Source organism: Amblyomma americanum, chromosome 2 (assembly GCF_052857255.1).
Source record: "Amblyomma americanum isolate KBUSLIRL-KWMA chromosome 2, ASM5285725v1, whole genome shotgun sequence".
NCBI classification, from domain to species: Eukaryota; Metazoa; Arthropoda; class Arachnida; order Ixodida; family Ixodidae; genus Amblyomma; species Amblyomma americanum.
In genome coordinates this window covers 45750674-45761889 of record NC_135498.1, presented here as the reverse complement: position 1 = coordinate 45761889, position 11216 = coordinate 45750674, and positions in this window count along the sequence as shown.

Genomic DNA, 11216 nt, shown 5'->3' with positions numbered 1-11216 from the left:
GCAATATTTTTGTATTTCAGGAATCACAGCGTATAGTGAGACGAACTGGTAAATGCTGCGAAGTGTTCCCCCAGAATGTGTGCCTGTTCCATTATGCTGGTTTGTGCGCCAGGTGTCAAAAGAGGAATCGTGAACGATGAGAAGCTGCCATTTAATTTCCGAACCTGCTCCCCCATTTTTTTTTGTTATTTGACAGTTTAAATATGAAATATAACTCTACTATGAGGCTTTCTCGGCACTGCGACGGACGTACCGAGCTTTTGCCTTTTTAAAACGTACGAGGTTATCATGTGTAGGGCACCTGCGAAATTTAACCCAAGCTTTATTTTGTTGCTTTTTTGCTTCCTTGCAATCTTGTGTCCACCACGCCTTGTGGTTCTGTCTAACCACTCCAGACGACTGAGGAATAGCTAAGTGTGCGGCAGTTATGATACAGTTTGTGAACTTTTCATTTATCTGATCAATGCTCAAATTTGCTAAAACTATTTTTTAAATGTGGCTTCTGCTCTAGATAGTTGCCAGTCTGCTAAATGAAATTTCCAACGCCGCGGTTTTGTTGGGGTTATCTCCGGTGGAGATGTTAACTTGATTAGCACTGGAAGGTGATCGCTTCCATATGGGTTGTCGATGACATACCATTTAAAATCACTAAAAACAGACGGTGAACTAAATGACAAATCTAACAGCTCATTTTCCCCGAGCCTGGCGAGCAATATGCGGCCTTTTTTGTATTTGAAAGACATACATTATTTGTGAGGATAAAATCTTTAATTGTTTGGCCCCTTGAGTCGCAGCGCTCGCTTCCCCGAAAAAAGGGGAGTGGGCGCCAAAATCCCCTACTACCAGATATGGCTCTGGAAGTTCATCGATCAGTTCTAGTAGACCATGTACAGTTAGTGGTAAATATAGAGGAAGATATACGGAACAGATTGTTAATGTTTTGTAGTTGACAATGCTGACTGCAACCGCCTCAGGTTGTGTTTTAAGTTTGATTCCTTGAGCAGGGACGCCGCTTTGCACGACAATTGCGACGCCTCCCGAGAGCCTATTTGCCTGCTCGCGATCGCGTCGGAAAGAATAATGTCTCAGGATAATTACATGTTGTGGACCGAGATTCGTTTTTTGAAGGCAGAAAGCTACAGTCAACACTGACGCTATAGGATATATGTTATGTCACTGTAATTACTCATTAGGCCTCTACAGTTTCACTGTATTGAAAAAGTCATGGTTGCAGGTTTTGGGTGGAAATGGAAGATATTTACTTCAGTTTTTGGCCAGTAATCAGGGTTCTGTCCTTTTTCCGCTCAAGAGAGCTGTTCCGCCGCTGCAACGCGGGAGGATTGGGGATGGATGTTACGTTCATCACCTCACCAGAGAGAGGTGCTGGAGGAGAGCGGAGAAGCAGCGGGTGTGTTAGTTTCAGGCCTCCCCCGGCGGGGGAAGTCATGCGGGATGCCGACCCTTGGGCTAGCGCTCCCTGTTTTAGAGCTGGCAGGGCAGCCTGCGCTGCGTCTGCCCGGGGCGTGGATGGACCTGCCTCAGGCTCACTGTGTGTGGCCTGCGCAGGTGCCGAAGGCCGGTGTGGTAGAGCGCCCCGTCGTACCACATCCGCGAAATTTGTTTTTGCTGTGAAGAGGAATGTGCCTTGTGTATGTTTGAATAACTGACTTGCTCCCTTGAAAGTTATATTTTTTTTTGCTTTCATGGTTATTCTCTCCTCTTCTTTTTTCCAGGTCGGACACGACCTCGAGTACGCGAGGTGGCCCCCTTCACAGTTCGCGCACTGTAGTGCAGCGTTGCAATTCTCGGATTCGTGATCATGTGATGCACATATGGGACAGGTTTTACGGCCGCGATATTTCTGAGAGCCATGGCCGAATTTTTCACAGTTGAAGCAGCGTCGAAAATTTGGTGATAAAGGGTCGTACATTTACTTTCAGATAACCTACTTCAGTAGATTCTGGGAGCTGGCCGAAGGCAAAAGTCAGGACTATGTGCATTGTGGGGATTTCCTTTTTATCTTTACGGATGTTTATTCGGCGGACTTCAGTGATGTTTTGCTCTTTGAGGCCTTTCAACATTTCTTCCTCTGTGAGATTCAAGAAATCGTATTCTGAAATGACTCATTTCACTGTGTATTGCGATCTATGCGCACTGAGTCCGTCTTCAAAGTTCGTTACATTTGCGTGTTTTGGATACTACGCTTGGTCCCGGATCTGGAGGAGTACACCACAGCTGGCTAGTTTTGTTACCTTGTAGCCAATGTCAGTAAGAGGTTTGGAAACTATGAAGGGGAATATTTTTCTGGCTGGCCTTTCGGCTTCTTCACCGTGTATCGCACGGTACTTCGGAAATGTTTCTGGTTTTTTGTTCGTGAAATGAGCCGTTACATCTGTGCGCACTCTCTTCAGAGGGCGATCATCTTGTGGGGAAGGGGGAGTCATAGAATGTATTTGTTTTTCTGCCGTGGCGCCAGCCTCCCACCAAGGAGCCCAACAAAGGGACGGAGCAGGAACTTCCACGCAAGCCCTGCCCACATATACACCTCAACTATAACCAAATATGACGCAACTCAGGGTACTTGGCCACAGAAGGTTAACCTTTGCCGCCTATGGAAGGTGAGAATAACCGAGAAGGCAATAGGGGACAGAACAGTTGTGAGAAAGAAGGTAGGAAAGCATTAGATGGAGAGGAGGATAGGAAAAGGCGACTGCCGATTTCCCCCGGTAGGGTCGGGCCGGAGGTGCCGTCTACAGGAAGCTGGGGCCAAAGTGGTGTGTTGCCTCCGCCGAGGGTCCTTATAGGTCAAAACACTCGGCATCGGCTCAGCCACCAGGACCCCCTTATCCCCGGACACGGCGATGCCACGCACGGCTAGGCGCAGGTGCTCGGGTCCGTGGTGATGCAATGCACTGTTCACCATCATCCCCCTGTGGGGATGTCCCTGCGGATGCTCGGGGACCCGTGGTGTCGCCACTCACCAATGTCTGCACGCTGCAGACGCTCCCCTAAGGGGAGTGGTGTCGTCTGAGTCACTTCCTTGGCCATTTTCGTTTTCCTGAGTCATTCTGCACCTGGCGTCTCCCTACTCTTCCTTACAAGTGGAGAATGGGAGGGGGTGGTTGACAGGTGGCAGGAGGAGAGAGGTCATCAACATCAGCCTGACTAGGTCCACTGCATGGCAACGGACGCTCCCATGTCTTGATTGGCTGGCAGGCAGTGACGAAATTATTGACATCACTAGAGCGCATAAATCCCTTAAGCTGGAGAGACGTGACATTACCAGCCCGGAAGTGACGTCACGAGATCGGGGAGCTCGCATTGTCTGGAGAGAAGTGACGTGACCAAACCAGGTTCTGCCTCAAGCCTCCATATGGTGACCGGGGCAAGCGGCAGGTGGCGAGCGGGAAGAGTTCGGGAAGTGCAACCTGGGTTTCACAAACTCCGCAATTTATTTACTTCCGGCATTAAGCATCACAGCTTCGGATGATACATTGCCAACAGATATTTGAATTAGGTGTCCCTGTGTATTTTAAATGACCCTTATATGCGGCTGTGTCTGTATCATTCTACAAAGCGACCACGACGGCTTCTAAGCCCGCCTAAAGTTTTTTTTTCGGATGAAAATGTCGCTGTTAATTAGGTGGTATAAAAACAAAGGCTTTCAGTGAGTATGTTCTTTACCAAAGGTCAACTTTCCTTTGTCTCTAGTTGTGTGTTTCCCTCAGGCATTTCAAAATGTCAACGCTTGACGTATTTTGTAGCCCCTTCGGCATTTGCTAAGACGTCAGCGAACAAAGCCATGTGAACCCTTTTGTTTTACAGTTGTAAACTCCTTATAGGTCAAAGTGACATTTTTTCAGGGAACACATTCGGCTTTATTTTTTATGTCTTTATTTCTGGCTTTGAAAATGTCATGGAATCAAACGCCGAGGCAGTAAGTGGCGCACAAGCGAAAATCGATCTTTCTTAGTTGCCATAAGCTAATCTAAGTATTCGACAAAGCAATTATAAAACGGCAAGATAAATAAAAGCAGGAAACCGAAACCGAAATGTAGTTGCGACCAACGCATTTACCGCGTCACGATTGTAAAGTATTGACTTCAAAAACAGTATCAACAATGCTCTGGTGCGCCCGTTGAATGTTCAACCTGGCGACTGTAAGCGACAACTGCAATCAGCAAGTGTGTGAAATGGCAGAAAAAAACCTCGAATTTTTTTCATTCAAGAAATGTGGAGCGCATCCCAATGGGCTTCATGCCGTAACAAATGCAAGGTTGCCCGTAGAAATCGCCGACTGCCTGCACGGAACGGAAAATTTTGAAATTAATTTGTGCTGAAACGAAACGAAACCCGGCCGCGGGATTAGTCGCTAAAGATCAGAAAACTGAAAACAATCCTCGAAGATGTTGAGAAAACGTCCGATGCATGAACTACGCCTAAAAAAAGGACCTTTAGTCAGAGCCCGCCCTCTATATTCCAAGGAAAAAGGTACGCGAAAGGGTCAAAGAGAAGTAGTACTCAGAAGTTCCTTCGCGGGAAAGGCAGTGCAATAAAAAGTAGGGAGAAAATATGCAGCGACGACAGAAGGCCAAAATTTATAAAGCAACGCACTTAGACATATTTTGGTGCCACAACCAGACTACTGGATAGATCCCAGCAAGCCGTTGACATCGGCGAATGCGCCAGCACAACTACGCCTGTGGGATCAACACAAATTATTCACGAAGAGAACAGATGAACGGCTGGTGTAACTGAAAAAAAAGCATGAAGGGACACTTAAAGGGCAACTGCACCACTTTTTGAAAATTTCTAGATATTTAAGCGGTCAAATCTATATACGTTGTAGGTAAAGCATGCCAAGTGTTTTTTCGCTAGCATTTAAAATAGTAGCGTAATCAACGATTGAATTTTGTGCTCTCAGACCAACACAGCAGTGCGGGAAGTTCGATGTGACGTCATGGAAGGTAAGATTTCAGATTACCCCTGCCGTTTGTCAGTCATACCGTGCAGTGCCTCGTTGGATGCTGCCAAACAACGGTCGGTGAGCCTTGGTTTTGATGGCACGGATTTTTTTTCTCCAAATAAAGCGTTTATGCGTTGGAAATATGCCGGTACCTTCGATGACGTCATCAGGCACTCCCTTTTCCTTGCGCGCTGCGGAGAAGCTTGAAGGCCTTCGTCGTTTTTATCGATGATTACGTCATCATGAGTGGTTCTCTGGTTGTTGGGTAAATAATTGTGTGCAGGGCGTGCAACTGTCTCTTTCGGAGAACACCTTCACCATTTCAAATGCTAGCACAAAAAAAATTCGCATGCTATGCCTGCAAGTTTCACACATTTTACCGTGTTTAAGCCCGTCGATTTCTAAAACACATGCAGTTTACCTTTAACCTCCGCTTTTAGGGCATGCCGCGATAGGGTTAATGGGTCCCTTCAGCGATGTGAGGTCCTCTTTGCATACCGCTTCGCAGATATGGATACTGGTTTGTCTTTCACAATCACGTAACGCTTGACCGACATGCCCATAGACGCGGAATTGCCCATTCTCTACTCTTCATTAATTGATCCCATATTCCTACAGCGCGAAAGACGAAGCCAATGAGGCGAGACGAACAGTACAGCGCCGTTTTTGTTAGGTGGAGTGGCACATAGCCACAGTGTGGGATTTGTTTGTCTCGCCTCGTTTTCATTTGTGTTCGTCTTTCGCATTGCAGAATTATGAAGTCAAACCAACTCGGCCAACTTTTTGCCCTCCACATTCATAGATCCCCTGGAGTCCTGATACCACTCCTGGCGCAGTGGTGCAGCTGTTATGCGACGCGCCACTGCCCTGGCAGGCGGCTGTTTCAAACAAAGCCACCGGTGGGGCTTGCGAGACCCAGGTTGCTTTTACCGAGCAGCCTCTCACGACCAATTATTAATTTAACTGCCACCTCCCACGATGGGCAGTTTGTTCACAACATGGTGGGCAGGTTGTGATGAAGTCACAAGGTCGCACGACCAATAGGTGGCAGGTTGCCCAGCTGCTCTGGTGATCTTTCGCTCTCGCTGCCACTGCTCCCGACGGTTTTTACGCCGACGCTTTTTACGCTGAATGGGACCCTTAACGCTGTCGCTTTAAAAATTTAAGGTCCCGTGCCAATGTTTAGTGAGTGTCGGAAGCGACTGACAGTTGGCTGAGCAGCTTTCGTGAAAGAAGTAAGGAGATAATGCTTTTGCACCATGCTACACAGGTATAAAAACACTGTTCGAAATATTTATTATAAGCAAAATAAGACTGCTGTAGTCACCGAAATGTCTCTTTTGTACACTTTCTGCCCCGCCGCTGTGGCTCAGTGGTTAGGGCGCTCGACTACTGATCCGGAGTTCCCGGGTTCGAACCCGACCGCGGCGGCTGCGTTTTTATGGAGGAAAAACGCTAAGGCGCCCGTGTGCTGTGCGATGTCAGTGCACGTTAAAGATCCCCAGGTGGTCGAAATTATTCCGGAGCCCTCCACTACGGACCTATTCGTTCCTATCTTCTTTCACTCCCTCCTTTATCCCTTCCCTTACGGCGCGGTTCAGGTGTCCAACGATATATGAGACAGATACTGCGCCATTTCCATTCAACCAAAAACCAATTATTACACTTTCTACATGGATGCATATTTAGATATAGAATTTTATATGCCGAGGTCTCCTTAATATCGTTTTCGTTTTCGTCTTGTGTTCCAGTACAGACATTTTCTTTGCTGTCACCCTTAAGGTACGCCCACGCAATCGTTGCTCACTCTTTCTGCATCTGCTCCCCGACTCTTCGCAGTCAGCAAAGTGGAGCTGTGTGAGCTGTGTGTGCTTCAAGGACCCCGCCGCGGTGGCTCAGTGGTTAGGGCGCTCGACTACTGATCCGGAGTTCCCTGGTTCGAACCCGACCGCGGCGGCTGCGTTTTTATGGAGGAAAAACGCTAAGGCGCCCGTGTGCTGTGCGATGTCAGTGCACGTTAAAGATCCCCAGGTGGTCGGAATTATTCCGGAGCCCTCCACTACGGCACCTATTCTTCCTTTCTTTCACTCCCTCCTTTATCCCTTCCCTTTCGGCGCGGTTCAGGTGTCCAACGATATATGAGACAGATGCTGCGCCATTTCCTTTTCCCCAAAACCAATTATTATTATTATATTATTATTATTATGTCCTTCAAGGAGCTTCTAAAATTAAACTTCAGCCGCCTTCCGTTTTTTGGGCAGAACAATGCAAAAATAAACAAACTGTTGAGATAACTGTGAGAGCCCCAGCAGGAGTTGAAGTGAATTTTGTGAGTTAAATAATAATTATTATAATTGGTTTTTGGGGGAAAGGAAATGACGCAGTATCTGTCTCATGTATCTTTGGACACCTGAACCGCGCCGTAAGGGAAGGGATAAAGGAGGGAGTGAAAGAAGAAAGGAAGAGAGGTGTCGTAGTGGAGGGCTCCGGAATAATTTCGACCACATGGGGATCTTTAACGTGCACTGACATCGCACAGCACACGGGCGCCTTACTGTTTTTCCTCCATAAAAACGCAGCCGCCGTGGTCGGGTTCGAACCCGGGAACTCCGGATCAGTAGTCGAGCGCCCTAACCACTGAGCCACCGTGGCGGGGCATGAGTTAAAAGGAAGAAAAGAATTTGGCGGACGCTTAAGCTTCGTCTTTAAGAGTGAGACGCGACAGCGTGTTGCAGCGTTGCCAAGGAGTGCACGGAACGCCTGTTCGGCGCGACGCGTGGCCCGTTGGACATTTTAAGGAAAGTAAACCTGTCTCACATTTCTCGGTGGACACCCGAACCGGGCCGTAAGGAAAGGAAAATTAAATGAAAATTGGTTTTAAGGAAAGAAAATGACGCCTGTATCACAATTCTCGCTGGACACACGTACCGCGCCGCAAGGGAAGGAAAATCCCTTCCCTTACGGCGCGGTTCAGGTGTCCACCGAGATGCGCCAATTTTCGCTAACGGCCAACGCCACCGTCGACACCGGCTTTTCTGCGACACGAGCTCCTTAACGCTGTCGTGTTAAAATGATTATGCGATGGAATAAAAGACGCACTGCTGCGTAAAAATTGAGGGCACCGAAGTCTGTTTACAAGCAGGAATGCGAAAGCATGGAACTTTCTAGAACGCGGGTTTCCACGACGCCAGTTCGCATTGTATGTTTTTATTTTTTCTGCTGTTTTTTTTTCAATTTGATTTATTATATATTTTATATTTTTGTAATATTTTATTTTTATTTTATACTACTTTTCATTTCAATTTTTATGTTTACGTTTATTTTCATTATTTTTATTGTTCTTACTCTTTATTTTGTTCTATTTTTATTTTATTTATTTTAGTATTGATGACGTTATTTTATTGACACGTGAGGCGAACACTTCCTGCGGACTCATGAGGCTAGTAAGGCTTTCGCCTTAAAAAAGATAAAAAGTTAAATCGCGTTCAAGAAACTTGAACAGAGACAAGACCGAATCAGTGGTTAAGCAGGGTGCCCTTTACACGATAGAAGACGAACACAATGTGAATATTGATCGTCTCTACAATGCAGAGAGGTCCCCCTCCGCGCCTCATTCCAGCTGAAGATTATTATAGAGACAAACATACAGAGGGGAACTGCGCAGAATCCACGCGCCGTAGAAAAATATGAACGCTTTCAAGAATGAAATAAAAAGTTCGTGAATGAAGCCAATATTTCAAATCTGAAAGGCAGCGAGATAGCACCATCTTTGGGAAGGAGTCTCAAAAAGTCGCACAGCCAGTATACTCAGCGTCACAAGGACACCGTATTCTACGTCGATCAATGAAGAAAAGCTTAATTGGTTGTCGAAAGATGCTCAAAGGAATTACTTTTGTCGGCCCTACTAGCAATGCTCCTAAAGAGATAGAACAAACGAAAAAAAGAGAAAAGTTTGGTGCTAATGAGTCGGTTCGGATGGTTCAACTTTGTGCTCGAACATAGGCTAAGGTGGCAGCGCCTTTTCTCATGCGAGGAAAAACGCTAAGGCGCCCGTGTGCTGTGCGATGTCAGTGCACGTTAAAGATCCCCGGGTGGTCGCAATTATTCCGGAGCCCTCCACTACGGCACCTCTTCTTCCTTTCTTCTTTCACTCCCTCCTTTATCCCTTCCCTTACGGCGCGGTTCAGGTGTCCAACGATATATGAGACAGATACTGCGCCATTTCCTTTCCCCCAAAAAACCAATTATTATTATTATTATTATTATTATTATTATTATTATTATTATTATTATTATTATTATCTCATGACATTCTGTTCTGGCCCCAGGAAAAAGTGCACTCTGCTGTTTGCTAGTAAAACAAACTCCGGGGGGAGGGGCTGCGAAGTCTGGCGGCATAAAATGGCTACATCGGGCACGATGATGTGTTTAGGGAGGCCTGCGCGTAGCTTGCCGCTTTGAAACACGTTGTCGTTCGCTGCTTGCGACGAAATTCTGGAAATATCTTTAGGAAAGTGAATACGCTCATGACGCCGAACAGTTCTTTCTGATGGGCTCTAAGTGCACTATTTGCGCAAACAGACCGAAGCTGCGCCGATTTGGGCAAAGAGTCGGGCTTGGAGGTGCGCACTGACTCACATCTTCAGGGAGCCTACAGTCGAGAAGCCTAGGCATTCTCGCGCAACCGGCATCTCCGAGACATGCAAGTCCTTTAGCGCCATACCCATTCATTGCCATATAGGTAAAGACATTTGGTGAGTTTGCCCACAATCGGCGTGAGAGCAAAGGTTCCTCTCGCTGGATGAGCTGGCTGTCCTCGCTGTTTCGGGTGTGCCGCGTTTATTTCCGCTGTCATTTTGGTAACCGTCAGTAGGAACAAATTTTAGAGTCGACGCCTTTGGTGTTCTCAGCACAGAATACCGTATTTACTCGCGTAATAGACATGCCCCTTTCATTTGGCACGCAGTCTTTTGATGATGGTAGCGAATGCTAACAAGCGAACTGTTCTGAGCGTCGAAAGAACTGCGGACGGACGGACGGATGGCCCACACCTTTCAAAACACTTTGGCCTTCAGGGGTGCCGTAAACGCTGTTGTATACGAGTGAGAAGTGCAGCCTGCTTACTTTTGGTGCAGACTATACGTCCTCAGTTCCGCAGAGGTTGCAGACGTTGCGCAAAATAGAGCATTGAGATAGTTTTGTTCATGCACATTTAGTTCGCGCTTAAGGAAATGCAGACTTTATATTCGGTTAAAGCTTGGTGTTCTTCCCTAACTGATGAAAACCGAGTCAGCCTTGGCGACGCCATAGTGCAACAACATTCCTTCAATGTGGCACTGTTGCCTTAGGCCGGTGCCAGGCACCCTGACAGCACTGGACGGCATTGTTGTTGTTGTTGTTCCCCTCACAAAATGGCACATACCAACAAGTGGGATTGGCCATAACCAGGCGGTGACTATTTAGATTGCAGATTGCATATGGCAAGCGTGGGATGACCTAACAAAAATTGTGTAACTCTGTTTCCGTAGCAGAGGAGGTTGCAGGAGGTTAGGGCGGCCTAACAAACTGAAAATTAGGTAAGGGAATCGATATCAATATCGATATTGATATGGATATCTAGCGTGCACGTGAGGGGCGAAGAAGAAACGCTTCGAAATTATTCATGCGCCTGCACTGTCATGTGAAGCTTTCTGTGGGGTCTGGGCGGGCTCGACGATTTCTCTCTTGGCTTCGAGCACATCGTAACGTCGCCCGCTTTCGGAATTTATTTCATATGGGAATACGAAATCGGGTGGTATTTTTGAGTTCAAATTCGGATATGAATCAGGTTATTCAGCAACGCTTTTCGTAATTCGGCTATTTTCGCGTAGTCGTTCCCAGCGCACGCAGTTGTTCGGTACATGAAATTGATGTCTTTCAGCGCTCGTTGCTTTTACAGAGTACAGAAATGGCATTATAAGTCCCCCCCCCTATATATATATATATATATATATATATATATATATATATATATATATATATATATATATATATATATATATATATATATATATATATAAATCACCACTCGAAAAAGGCTGGTCCTCCAGCCGAAACGTCATGAATTAAATCCTGTTATGTTTCTTCAATTCTTGGTGATTTTATACTGTATTGACCAAATCAGCTGCCAGAAATCACTTTTGGTATATATATATATATATATATATATATATATATATATATATATATATATATATATATATATATATAT